Source organism: Pseudopipra pipra, chromosome 6, assembly GCF_036250125.1.
Source record: "Pseudopipra pipra isolate bDixPip1 chromosome 6, bDixPip1.hap1, whole genome shotgun sequence".
Classification (NCBI taxonomy): domain Eukaryota; kingdom Metazoa; phylum Chordata; class Aves; order Passeriformes; family Pipridae; genus Pseudopipra; species Pseudopipra pipra.
Window position 1 is genome coordinate 18503236 of NC_087554.1, and position 14756 is coordinate 18517991.

The 14756-nt window shown below is 40.2% G+C and overlaps 1 protein-coding gene across 3 annotated transcripts in view; it reads right to left on the reverse strand.

Moving 5' to 3' along the window:
- The window catches only part of TSPAN4 (tetraspanin 4), a 359373-nt gene that overhangs the window by 259613 nt on the left and 85004 nt on the right, over nt 1–14756 (reverse strand). The window contains exon 3 of one of the 3 annotated variants that reach the window (XM_064657621.1): nt 8113–8210. The exons of the other annotated variants lie outside the window; for them this stretch is intronic. The gene's annotated coding sequence lies outside the window, so the exon portion shown is untranslated. The remainder of the gene's footprint in view (nt 1–8112; nt 8211–14756) is intronic. 3 annotated transcript variants of the gene reach the window in all.

Below are 14756 nucleotides of genomic sequence, written 5' to 3' on the forward strand. Positions count from 1 at the left end.
ACTTTGAACAAAGTCCCAGCCTGTGCATTGGAAACAAAAGGACTCAGCCCACTGAGTGTCCAGTTCTGCTTTAAGTAGCAATCACCATCTGAAAGACAGGGCAACTTTATAACTCCAAAAATTAAGCTGTTCCAAAACACAAGATTCACATGCATGTGGAATTCATCCTGTCCAAATGAAGGCAACAACTATGCTGAGAATTTAGTACCCTTAGTTGCAACTGGAATGGGTTCAACTAATGTCAAGTCAGACAGACGGCCTCAGCTGACAGCTGAAGGGATGAAGATGCCATCCCATACTATCAATGTACACCCTGGGAACTAATTTCTAACAAAACAACTCCAAGACTTCAGCTGGTAAAAATAAATTAGCAACAAAAATCAAGCCTCTCCCACATTGAAAAAGACAGCACAACTTCAGTTGTGACCAGAGAGATACATGTTGTAATGGATTTATTACGGAATTCTGTTGATCTGAGAAAATGGTAAAACTAAAGTCTGGCAAAATGGACAACTGAAACACTTGGATGTCTCGAGAATGACAAGGTACAGCAGAAACTTCCAGCAGCTGCAGTCACTAGCAGTACTTTTTTCTAGGTGCCTCTAGGTATAGAAACTCCAGTAGCAAGTAGACACTCCAGAATAAAACCAGGCAAAATTAGTCCTCGATGGCAATGTTCATCTTGAGCGTCGGACAAGAAGTCAAGAGGGGACGCAGCCAGGACAGCTGACCCCAAGTGACCAAAGGGATATCCCATAGTCCATGGTGCCATGCTCAGCAATAGAAGCTCAGGGAAAAGAGGATGGAGGAGAGCTGTTTGCTGTTCCAGCACTTGCCTTCCCAAGTAAGCATTTTGCCTGCTGGCCTACGGGAAAGGGCCAAACATCTGCCCGCTGACGGGAAATAGATCCTGATTTCATTTTGCTTGCACACAGAGCTTTGCTTCACTCAGACTGATATTTTCTCATTTTTGCAGTTCCAGTTCTCTCCCCCATCCCACTGGGGGAGCAGCAGGCAGTGAGCAATTGGTCAGTGGCTATTTAGTTGCTGGCCGGGGTCAAATCCCCACATGCTGCCACTGTGTAATATATGTAATTGGACTTCAGTGAACAATATCAACTTAATTTACTGGATTTTCTCTTGTAATAAAAGATCATGGGCACACACAATATATCCATTAATGTGCTCACTTTTTCCATCTGCTTTCCTTACTGTGAATGTTGCACCTGTTTCACTTCCTGCTATGAGGTGATGGTTTTTAATACTATGAACCTGGTTCAAATTGATTGACTTTCATTGCTTGATGCTACAGTGAAACTATAAAATCTCCTTTATTTCTGTTTTAGTGCTTATACAGAGCTATCTGGAAATTACTTTATTTTTAAATCTCATTTATATTATCCTACTTTCTATTCAGAGCTGTGCTGCATAGTTTGAGTTGAAACTACAAAAGAGAAAAGTCTCCAATTTTTCAGATTAATCAATAAAATGACAAGAAATATAAACATTTGTTTTAGGCAAAGGAATAAGGAAATCTTATCCACTTCCCAGTTTCACAGATCATATCACTACTCCTCATTACCCCAGAGGGAGTCTTCGCATTGGTCTTACACTTTCTGCTACTTTTCTAACCAGATACAACTTTCCCTTTGCCTTTTCAGAAGTGTCTTAAATGTATGATTTTCAGAAACAACTAGAGCAGTAATAGGTCTCTCTATTCTTCAAGTACAGTTTCAAACAGTTCAAGAAGTTCAACTTTCAAAAGTGCTACTTCCTTTCCCTTAGTAAACCCTGTCTCATTAAAAAGATTCAGGCAAAGTGCCAAAATAGCTACACTTTTTTTTTTTAAAAATGTCATCTTTGAGGCCCTCAATGACATTTAAGTTTGTTATTTCCACAAAATGTCTACCTCTAACTTCACATACTGCATTATCTTCATAAGTCTTATTCTAAGTGACTTTGGAAACCCATCATTAACATTTATAATTTATACAGCTCATTCAAAATTTTTATCCACTGAGAATGTTTTCATCATTTTTAAAGTATCTTTGCAATGACTGACCCATGGCAGCCTGAGACTGAAATTTTATTTCCAACTAACATTCTTCTCTCATAAAAGGTGCCTGCAAATGTATCAGCCAAGTTGCTCTCTAAAACTCAGCTCCTGTATCATAACAGGGTTTGACAAACAAGTTGAATTGAACTTCTATTTCAGTATTTTAATACCAAAATAAAAAAACTTAATTAATCAGATTTAATGGTAATTCTGTGAGCACTACCTTATACAAAAGTATTAAACAGCTGGACCAGACATCCTACTGTAGTTATATAGCCAGTAAGACACTGACAAATGCTAAAAATTAAAGCAGCAAGGCCAGTTAGTAGAGTCAGCTAAATGTAACTTGCCATCCATTAATGGGTTTAAACTCCATGAAGTCAGCGTGAGAGTCAGAAGTGACTCCAAAGAAATCACTGCACTATTGCTTACTGGTGTTATTTTTGTCACTTGCCTGTTCCTACATAAGCACCATGTCTTGGCTAGGATGAAGTTCTGGCACATCCATTTGCAGTTTTCCCTGTTCTTGCTAATGCTCTGCCATCTCTGAATGGATGCTGAGGCACAATACAAGACTGAGATGATCTCATTCCTCTGCTGAATGTTCAGCTCTGCAATTCCGATAATGACACTGCTAAAGTGTTAAGCCAGTTCCATGATCTTCTATTAACCTAATGCAAGTTCTTTTAGTGACTTGATTCATACAAGCCACTTCAACCCTTGTTGAAGAACAGGGAAACTTCTTTTCAGGGAAAACAAATTTGGGGCTGTTCATCATTTGTTGATGTAAGGGTGTCATGGTTTAACCCCAGCTGGCAACTACGTACCACACAGCTGCTTGTTCACTCCCACCTCCCCCCTTTCCTGATGGAATGGGGAGGAGAATCAGTTAAAAAAAAAAAATCAGAACTTGTGGGTTGTGAGAAGAACAGTTTGATAATTGAAACAAACTAAGATATTATAATAATACTAATCTCAATAATAATAACTGTAACGGAAAGGAGAAAGAGAGGAATAAAGCCCAACAAACACAGGTGATGCACAACACAGTTGCGCATCCCACCACTGATCGATGCCCATCCCATCCCTCAGCAGTGATCGGTGTTTCCAGGCCAACTCCCTCCAGTTTCTATACTGAGTCTGATGTTCTGTGGTGTGGAACACAACAGCTGTCCTGGCCATGCTCCCTCCCAGCTCCTTGTGCACCTCCTCACCAGTAGAGCGGAGGAAATGAAAAGTCTTGCTTTAGAGTGAGCAGTACTTAGCAACAACTAAAATATCAGAGTGTTATCAACAACTGTTCTCATACAGCACTGTATCAGCTATTGGGAAGAAAGTAACTCTACCCCAGCCAAAACCAGGACAATGGGCAAAAAACCCATAAAAGTATTCAGCAGTATTTCTCTCAGCCATAATGTAAGAAGGGGCTGATGGTTGAAAACGTGCTCTGCAAGAGTTAATCATGCAAGGCACTTATGAGTGCCTTAGTCATCCTTCTTCAGTGTAAAGCATTCTTTCAGTTGACCCTGTGTTGAAAGCTTTCAATCCTGTGATAATTTTTTTTTTAAGAGTAGAAGCAGGAAAAAAAATTGTGCAGGACATAACAGATTTTGGATGAAAATGAAAGACATCCCTTGTAATAAGGAACAGAGAAGAGATTTCCAGTAGACAGCTCAGTAACTAAGTTGAAGCAAACAAAATAAATTTTCTCTGAAAATTCCCTCCTTATACATATTCTTAAGGTTTTACCATTCTCCCATAGGAGATGAGTTAAATCCTGCTGACTTCTGTGGAGGAAGGCCAAAGTTTGCAGTAGTTCAGAGAGCTGCACTTTGCTCCCTAGGAGTATGAAACTGTTATTCTCTTGAGAAAAGCTGCACACAAAATGAGTAATCAGAAGAGCAGAAGTCCTGGTTATTGTCCCATAACATTAAATACAGCGAAAACACAGCACAGTTATGTATTACACACTACAGAGCCTGACATTTTCATTGCTAATGTCACCTACAGTTTAAGACTTTTTTTCTCCATAAATCAAGCCAGATTTTTTTATCCCTTCAGAAAGAAGTCTAAAGGCTATATTTCACAAAACAGTATCACAGTTGTCACACACTAACCACATTCATTTAATAAAAAAAGAGAAGACTCTTTGGTCCACAAGCAAAAAGTCAGTCCTGAGCCAGATGCATCTCCTCCCTCAGTAATAACTTTGTGTTTATTCCCCTCTTGTTTTTTTTTACTTCTAGTGTACTGCTAATTTAAAACAAACAAATAAACAAACAAACACCTGAATAATTCTGAAAAACCTTATTTCATTCTGTTTTTTTCTTTAAAATAAATTAGGAAGCAAAACTGATGACAAGTTGAGGAATAGTTTCTTTTCCTCAAAGCAGGCAAAGAGTGATTAAGGTGTAATGACTCTCCAGCTCCCTGCTGAAACCATCTCTATTAGTTTTCCCATGTATCAATAACCCTGTGTTTACAAGACATGGAGGTGTTTTCATATTTCAGTCCAATTCTGGTAGATCGTTTCACAGCTCTTCCTTTACCTTTGTCATTGCACTAAAATCACTGGATTTTTAGCCAATTCCAAGACACACAGCAGAGCAAACAGATAAATGAAAACTCTAGAAGATGGATACTAAAATAAATATTGACAGAGAAGGAAAGGGAAGAATATAGGGTTTTCTCAGAAACATTTGCTGAACATATAGGATTAAAATGGCTCAAAAGTGACTTTCCACCAAGAAACCTTGATCTCTCATGTCTCTGCTTTACAGTCAATTAGGACACAGGTCTGGACAGTTCACTGGGACCTCAAAGAGGAGGTTCACAGTGTGCTGGGTGAAGAACCTATGAGAGTATCAGTACCAAATGTCTTACTAAAATAAAAAAAAATTACATCCACTGCTTTCACTTCATCCACTAGGTGGGTGACCTTACCATACAAAGAGATCAAATTAGTTAAACAGGACTTTCCCTTTGTGAACCAATGCTGACTTTACCTGATGAGTGCATTATTCTTTAAATGCCTTTCAATAGTACCCAGTATAATTTTTTCCATAGCTTTTTCCAGGAACTTGAGGGTAGACTAACAGGTCTGTAGTTCCCTGGGTTTTCCCTCCTGCCCTCCTGTAGACTGGAATAGCACTGGCTAGCTTCCAGTTAGCAGGGACCCACTCCCAGACTCCCAAGACCTTTGCTGGATAATAATGAGGGATCCTGCCACAACATCTACTAGCTCCTTTAGAATTCCAAGATGAATCCCATCAGGTCCCATGGACTTTTAAACATTTAGTTGACACAGTTGGTCCCTTACAATATCAGTGACTGTTCCCGCACTCGTGGTCCTCCAACTCAGGGGGTTGGGCAGTCCAAGGTCTATCAGTATTATTATAGACTGAGGATGCCTCCACTTTTTCTTCATCCCTATTAGATCCAGAAATTTCTTCTAATTCCTACAGAATAACTCATCAGTGCTTATACCCTGGCTGAGCTATCAGTATTAGCTATTCTCTGTAACAACTTCTTTGTTTCCCATTCCCCTAATCCTTACACAGAAACGCCCAACCACATCATCACTAACTGGAATTGCACTAACCTGCAATCAAAACCCTCCCTTATGAATAATGCAGCACCACCACCTCGCCTGCCCTGCCTATTCTTTTTGAGCAAAGTGCTTCCTTGTCTGGCAGAGGCTATACAGATGGCTCAGATGTTTCCTGTTGATCCAGGAACAGAACATCCTTGTTCAAAATCATGCAGGCATCGAGGAAATCATAGCATTAGATTTCAATTACATTTACTCATTTTGTGAGTGCCTTAAGCTGCTTGCAAAATGAGATACCTGATGCAAAGCCCTTCCCTAACTGTGTCCCTGGAACAACAGTGTCTAGCACAGTAGTGAGCCATAGCTGTCTTTGTAACCTACAGGATCAAAGGCTAAAAACTTGACAGATTCTTACACAAACCCAAGAACACAGTGAGATATGCTTAATTCTAAAGATCACACAGTTTTTTTAGCATTCCAAATGCCCAAACTGTCTTTAGCAACCATGACAGGAAAGAAGGTACAGTTTGCAGAAGAAGCATCTGTTTAATCAGTCAACTCACTCACCTCCACTCTACCTACCAACATAGGTCATTCATTTCTTGCAGCTGCATCCCCAGATTTTAGTCCCTACACAACAGGAACAGCTCCTCAACATTGCACAGTATGAGCTACTAGTGAAAATCCATAACACCAGGAGCCAATACAGCTTTTAATCGCAAACCTTCCACCCAAGCCCATTCTCGGAGAAACGCGAAGAAACCCAAAAAAACGAACTTTTTGGTTGTTGTTTAAATCTTTTTTTAGTTGTTGCAGTGACTCCACTACTGATCTGCACTGGCTATTCCATATCTTGTAAATGTTTACCAACCCTCACAGGAAATCAGAAAAAAAATACGTACAACCACTTTTTAAACCACTGCACATAATCCTTTTCCAGGAATTCTCCCACGTATCACAAATTACTAGCCCTTTCCCTCTTTCTCTCATTCTGTATTGTTAGTCCATTAACAACACAACGACTTTGTACCTCCTATATCCACATAAAAACTGCAATGGGCTGCCATACTCAAGAAGACTCACAAGATGCTAAACAGTACAGCAAATTAAAGCCCATTATCAATGTCTGATCTCAACATTGAATTTGCTAGGGCGCAATGCCTATCAGAAGAATGATCAAAGTGGCAGCAGACAGGATTGGAGTCTTACTTTTTACCCAGAATGACTTCATGAAGGGTCTTTCTTTTATATCCATATTTTAAGTTCTGTTTCACTTTTTCAGTGTCACCTGCACCCACAGTGATGCTGCATTTAAATTTCCAACTTGCAAGACAGAGTTTGAAAAACACCTTCCCCCATAGTGAGTAGGAGGTTTTTTCCTGCTGAAAACAGAGGAATGTATTAAAACCAAAACATAATCTAAACTTCCACTGAACACTGCCTTTTTTCCCCATGGATTTGTCACATTTGTTTTGACTTTTAAATTAAAATATAATCTTGTAAAATGCCATTTTTAAAGCATTATTGGAATTTGAAATCATAGAATGACAGAATCATTAAGGTTGGAAAAGACCTCCAAGACCACAGAGTCCAACTTCTAACCAAACACCACCCAGAGGGGACTCTTTGTCAGGAACTGTAGTGATAGGACAGGGAGTACTGGATACAAATTGAAGGAGGGCAAATTAAGGTTAGATATTAGGAAGAAATTTTTTACTGTGAGGGTGGTTAGACACTGGAAAGGATTGCCCAGGGAAGCTGTGCATGTCCCATCCCTGGCAGTGTTCAAAGCCAGGTTGGATAAGGCCTAGAGCAACCTCTAGTGGGAGGTGCCCTTGCCCAGTGCAGGCGGGGTTGCGACTTTAGGGTCCATTCCAACCCCCTTAACATTCTATGATTCTATGACTTTATGTCAATTAAACCACAGCACTAAGTGCCACGTCCAATTATTTCTTGAACACTTCCAGGAACGGTGACTCCACCCCTTTCCTGGGCAGCCCATGCCAATGCCTGACCATCCTTTCAGTGAAGAAATTTTTCATGATGTCCCACCTGAACCTACCCTGGCACAGCTTTAGGCCATTTCCTCTTGTCCTGTTGCTAGTTGCTTGTGAGAAAAGGCTGATCCCCACCTTACTACAACCCCCTTTCAGATAGTTGTAAATGTGGGGATATCACTGGGGACAAAATCCCTGGGGAGCACGTGCTTTCTTGTCCTCAGTGTAACTATGCAGTGGCAAATATGGCTTTTTGTAGGTAAACCTCTCCTTTTGTCGTAGAAATTTGGTCTTCGAGGAATGTGATAGGCAGAATTAGCACACTTGCATGATTTCTTTTTGAGGCAGATTGCAACTGTTTACTCAGCCACAGCTCATGTTTTGACCTACCATACTGCTTACACCAAGGCCTGGCACATGCTGGGAGCAGCATCTTATTGGGCCAAAGCGAGAGCAACAGGTTTGATGGAGGCAGGAAGAGAGAAGGGCCATTCTGCAGCTGTTCTTACCTGCAGTGTGCACTATCACCTCTTGTAACTCTGCAGAGTACCTGCCTGGCAGTTTCTTCAAAATCTTCTGACAGAAACATCACAGACCCAGCTCCAAGCTGAGAAGTATAAAAAGGGTCAGCTTAACCAAAAAGCTTTTGACTCAGATCGAACACAGCAGCAGGACTGCTGAGGCTTTAAAGGCAAAACAAGCAAACAAAAAAACCACCTGATATCATGTTTGTAAGCTTCAACCACCATTTCTGCCTGGTTCAGCAACTTAACCTTTCCAAGCTTGCAGGTTTTTAATTCTAATACTAAAAGCTCTACTTGAAGACTAGAAGAGAGAATAGTATATCTCAATGCATTATATCTTTCTCAACACTCATCACTTTTTATTTTCTCACAAACTAAGCTGGAAATCCCCTCAAAAAGTATCAGCATTTGAACTGAAACATGCTACAAAATACAGAACGTAGTTTTCCCATGGAAAGAGGAATGTGATCAGTTAGAATCCATTACTCTACATCTTCAAGACATTTGTTTCAACATCTACGTTGTAAGTCCTCCTTGTAGCAAAGTCACCTTTATGGATGCCATTATTTTACTTCAGGAGATAAAAACAACCTTGCCAATTAAAGGTTGCTCCTCTGCATCATTCAAATACATGTATCTGACTTTTGGGCTCCACTGATGCCTCAAGCCTCAGAGAATCTGGTGTTCACTTTGTTCAAAGTCAATGTCACGTGTCTGACAGTTGGTAAATTGAGTCTCTCTTGTTTCCTGGGCAGGATTTCTCACTTGTTATCTTTCAGTACCAAAAAAGATTGCTCTCAAAACTGAACTTGTCAAGTCAACCAGTTCACTTCTGAACAATCTCAAGAATGTGCTCCTTCCAAGTCAATGCATTTTCATTCATTCATTGATTTAGGGCACCTTGAGAATCAATGCAATGAAAGAAAACACTGGCAGCCCACTCCCACAGATGATGGTAACTCATATTGCAACAGAATTGTGTAAGCGTTTAGGATACATACACACATGCATTTAAACACACATCTATGACTATATGCCCATAAGCACCTGTGGCTGTCATTACTACTTGCAGACCAGGTGTTACCAAATCTGAAATGAAATCAGAAAAATAGATGAAGCATAACAAAGACCACTCAGTGAGTTAACTGCACGGCATTTCTGTTGCCAAGCCAAGGATTTACAGCAGCTTCTACACCATCCAGAATACTGAGTACAACGGGACATGGGGTAAATGTAAGAGCTGGAATCTGCCAGTACTTTGTTATGCCTGATGGATTCTGTTACTGTAGCCAAAAGCCTGCAGAGAAAGTTAAGTTAAAAAGCAAAATTAAAAGCAACCACACCCCACCTCAATGCCTCCCCCGCCATTATTCTCTCAGAAACATAAACTCCTAGAAAAGTATGACTTTTCCTTAACTCTAGTAAGAAGTCTTGTATTTTCAAGATACTGATCTGAGGGGAGGGGAAAAAAGTAAGTAAAAACCTGCTCTTCAATTCTTCCTAGAACTGACAGAGCATTCAATCTGATTTGATATGCATTCAAGCCTACAAGCATGTTCCTAAAGCTAAGTACCTGGTTTTGTACTCTATTAGGGAAGTACAAGTTTACACAACAGTTCAAGGTTAAGAAATTGCATACACAGCTTCACTGAAGTCAAGATCTGAAGCCACAGGGATTTAAAATTGTCTAGAGACCAAGCAACACGATCTTAACTGAGCAGTTAGCTTGAGGACAGTACATGAGAGACTGACAAAACCTGTAGGAAGCTTTATTTACTCCTTCAGTGAGCCTAGCTATGCCCAAATGGCTCATCACACCAACAGCTGTAGGTGGATGGGGATGAACAGGAGATGCACCCTGGGAGGAATCTAAACCCCACTCCAAGCAAGAGGTAGGAATTAATACTATACACAGTACACATCAACTCTGCAGCTGTGTCCAAGGGGAAGAACTAATCAGCCAGAATGTGCTATCTTGAACTGTATTTCCTTTCATATTCAGGGCTTTCCCAAGAGGAAGCTAATATGGACAGGAGTCCAGGATTTGCAAGGAAACATAATGCAAAGCATCATTAACAATTAGCAAACATAGTTTTCTTGTTAGTAAATTAGTGAAAACAGCAGAATACTTCCTTTTCGTAGTCCCAATTTGAGAGGTATTTCGTATTGAGAAGGGTCTCAACTGGCTCAGCCATGTTCAAATTCAGGCTTCACCAGGCCTCCTGGAGACATTTATTGCAAAGCATCTTTGTACTTGCTGCATTCCTCACAGCACTAGGAGATGCTGGAGATCTTCTCACTTGGAAAGCAATCCTTCTAAATTGGAAAGAAGGCACAACACCTTCCCATCATGCTGTCATATTGGATTTTGAACTCTTTTTGACACTAGATTGTGTCAAAAAGCAAATAAAAATAAAAATGCAAATTGACAGCTTCTGCAAAGCTTGAGAACTTTCCTTGAACTTAATTAATCTGGTTTAGAAACTATCCTATAACACCATCTGACATGCAGCAAAGAACAGAGGTTTTTAAAAGGAAAATGGCTGCTCCCAAAGGTGGCCTTTGCTCCTCTTTCTTACCAGCACAAAAGACTATTAAAAAAAAGAAATAATACATCCAGGAACCATAAGGGGTATAGAGACCACTGTACTCAAGGTTTCTAAGAAATGAACACTGTGTTTTCACAGTCTGCTTTTCTTTAGGGATAAAGATACATATATACACACACATGCATAAATACAAATATATTATAAAGAGAGTATGCTGTCTTATACAAATTTTTTCACAATGTTTGCTTGACTGTAAATAAGGCTGTAAAGAATCTTGACTTTTTTCCAGATGCAATATTGAATTGGTTAAAAAATTGGTTTCATCACAATTAGCTCTATCAGAGACTTCACAAAGAAAAGGAGACAGAATACTTGGACTTCTCTCTGTTCAGAATGACTGATCTTGATGGGTATGTTTTTCTGTATCCTTACACTACTAAATGTATTTTGGCTAACGTGCATCTGTGTGTATGTATCCTAAAGATTTTAAAGGAGTGGTTCAGCAGGAAGCGGCAGCTTCATGGGCTGCTCTCTATGGATCACACGTTGCCTTTGCTGATTTCTTTGTCCACACGCACTAGGTGAGATGAGACAATCTACACACTCCTATGCACGCTGTATCCCCTCTAACACACAGTGTAAGAGAGCTCTCCCAAGCCTAGAAACTTCCAGCAGTGAAAGTCTTCCCTTCTATGACCTTTTCTGTGTCATGGAAAGAAGGCATGGTATAAGGATAGCCAAAAGCCAAGACTCCCTGGTAAAGAATCTGGCCAGCCTTTTTCCCCTCCTTCAGCTTTGCTGACACTTTAACACTTCATGTTGATCTTAGCAATAAATACTTCTAAAATTATAGTTTGCCCACTGTGATCAGGCGATAAACATTATTAGTTATGTGTTTGCCAAGAGAGGGGGGAGAAGCAGTGACCAACCAACATATGTCTATGTCTGTGAGAACATTTCAATTTAAGTCCAAGGGCTTTCCAGATGTACACCAAGGGACGTGGCTAACATCTGTCATAACAATCTGTATTTTTCTGTCCCTTCACATCTGTAACAGAACTAGACAACAGCAAAATTACTCGTACTTAACAAGGCCTTGTTACTCAAAGCATTCTGCAACACTCTCTATACAGGTGGAAAGCTTCATAACATGCTTGCAGCCTATTTTCTATATTTAGGTTTGAATATTGCAACTTCTGCAGAAATACTACCAAAAAAAGAGGTCAGTAACTGCTAAGCAGAATTTCGTTTGCTGTCATTTATCACATCAGACTGCTTATCAAAAAGCAATATGAAATCAAGCTTGTTGAAATTCATCCATATGACAAATGCCTATTTCCTGTCTCTGCTTCAATTTTATAGTGACATGTCTGCCCTTATTAGATTTAGTACCTCTTGAAGTCAAAAGAAAAAAATTCAAAATGGCAAAAAATATCTAAATCTGTGCCACAGACATGTCCAGAAATTCCAACTGAGGCCTGACTAAACTTCAAAAACCAGGATTACCCAAGTATCTTTCACTTGTACACTATCAAAATTTTAAAAAATACTGTTATGTGACACTCTCTCCAGTCCTTTGGAAAGTTTCTATGAAACTATAAAGCAATATATAAGCAATAGATAAAATTTGGCAAAATTAACTAAAAAAAAAATCTATAGCTCAAGACACTAGAAGCATTATTCAGCTGACATGAAGGAATTGCATAGATTTAGCTTTAAACTAAATTTGAAACAGCTCTGTAATAACAGAAAGACATGTTGAGACTGAGCCCATAAACAGCCCTTGCATCTTCCAAACCCATTACAAACAGAATCAGTGCACTTTTAGAAAAGTTAGGCTTAAATTAATAGGACTTCAGTATGTAGTTGGACTATGAAAAGGACTTCCAGAAGGTTAACTTTGTTTTATCATGCCACTGGCACAAGATCACTAGTTTATGAATTCATGATACGGAGTATATGACTCGCTCTTAGCCTACCTTCAGTGTCCGTCATACTGGTAACTCTTAAGACCATTTTCAGATGAGAGCAGCTTTCATAATTATGGCAGTCAGCATGAAGAGCAGGGGGTGGTGGGTAAATTAAAGTTTTGCTACCAGTCATATCAGGAGCTGGTATAAAATTGCAGCACTCTATTAAGGCTGTAGTTCCATATAATTACTTTTACTGACAGCACATCTGATTTAAGAGGGCTAACTCTCCCTCCCAGCTCTGATCTACTGACAGCAGAGTCCACTGCCACCTTACTTAAGCTGATTCAGTTACTCTCAATGCCATGCTCTAAACAAGAGCTGTGAAATCCCGCTGCTAAAATAATGTAAACATAAATAAATGAAACTTTAATGAAGCTACAGTAACTTTCACCAGTTTTGAATCTGACTCTCTCTTGTTCATGAACTGTAACTATTTCTTGATTTCAGGAATGTGTTTATGTTTCTGTCATTTGTTTCTAAACAGTGACTGCTGAGAGACAGAGACATCTAAACAGACCATCACATTCATCAGCTGCTCACTGGGTGCAAAGTGTTGGAGTTTTTTTGGTCAGTGCTATAGTCTAATGTATGTATCATATTTTCCCCTTAGCAGAAATGAAAGGTGAGGGCAAACTCATGTTTGCAGGCAGATACTTTTAACCATTTCCTACCCAGCCAAACAGTCCTGGAATAGGGAGACCTTTTGAAGCAACGAGGTCCAAACAAGGATTAATTAATTTCTGTTGACCCCAGAAAAGGGAGCAATACCAAGCTCTCAGAGCTGACCTGAAGTCAAGACCTCCAATGAGTGACTAAGTTCTCCAGTTTTCACCTGGTGTCAAAGCAACTCCTCTGAGAACTGGACATAGACCTTTGGGCACAGCCAAGCCAGGTCAGTTCTTGGCCAAGTAAAAGATGCAGATTCACCAGAACTGCAGGCAACAAAATGAAAGCAAACAGAACGTCAGGAACGTAATGAACTTGTGGTCCAACACCAAAGAACGTGAGGCTTTTCATGAGCTCCATGCAGAGGAAAGACTTTTTTTTGATGAAGAAGAAACTGTGCACACTGCCCAAGGGAAGGGGCAGGAGCCATGTGCTTGAGTAAGCTGAAGGTTATCCCTAGCTCTTGATTATTCAAGCAGATACTTGCCTTTGGTATCTTCACCCATTTCTGTTGGAAATAGCTGACCTATCACACCAAATTTCTGTGAAGCTTCATCCAAACAATAATAAAACTGTGTTACCTGAGGTGAACAGCATTTATTTTTTTTCAGTTTTAAATACTGCTACTGTGCACACAGTCTTGGCTGCAGCACAGTTGAGGCCTGCATCCTTTCTTTTTGGGAACCTTGAGGAGAACTGTGGGAGCTGCTTTGGGGCTTTTCTTGGGCTGAGGCTCTACCATTTGGCCTCCAGCTGAGCTACAGCACCAATCCTGGAGCAAGCTCACGCATTCAGCAGTTCGTGCCTTTAGACAAGCACAAATAATTCACAGGACAGTGGGTGACTATGACAGATGGCAACCTCTGAGTGACGAAGGCCAAGTTCTCAGCTGAAGTGAACAGGGACTGCATGGCAGGGAAGCCAGTGGAGCAGGGAGCTCCGACCTATCCAAAGTCTTACTTTAATTTCATCAGGACCTTACAGCCTCTCCCTGCATTTTCTCCTCTGTTTCCACTCTTTTTACTTCTGGTTTTCTGTCCCTCAGTACTCTTCCCTTGCTTTTTTCCAGTCTTTTCCATTTGACACATCTCATCCCCTCACGTATCGCTTCATGTGATGCACTGACAACCTCATCTCATTTTCTGAGCCAAATATCCTTCTCTGACTTAAGAGATGTTTCCACATTTAAACTCTACTGTTATGAAAGAGATGGTGGCAAAGGGTGGGAGGTTTGTGGAGTCAGCACACAGATACACAGTGCAATGTTTCAATCTGTGATACGCTTTTTTAGATGAAGCATCAAGAAGATTGTTCTCTTCTGCTAGTTTAAATAAAATGAAAGGGCACAATTCGGAACCTGACTCATTAGCGGGGACAGTCTCTGAGCTTCTTTAAGCAAGCAGTGAGGTACAAAAGCTGTATCAGCTGTAATCACTGTAGG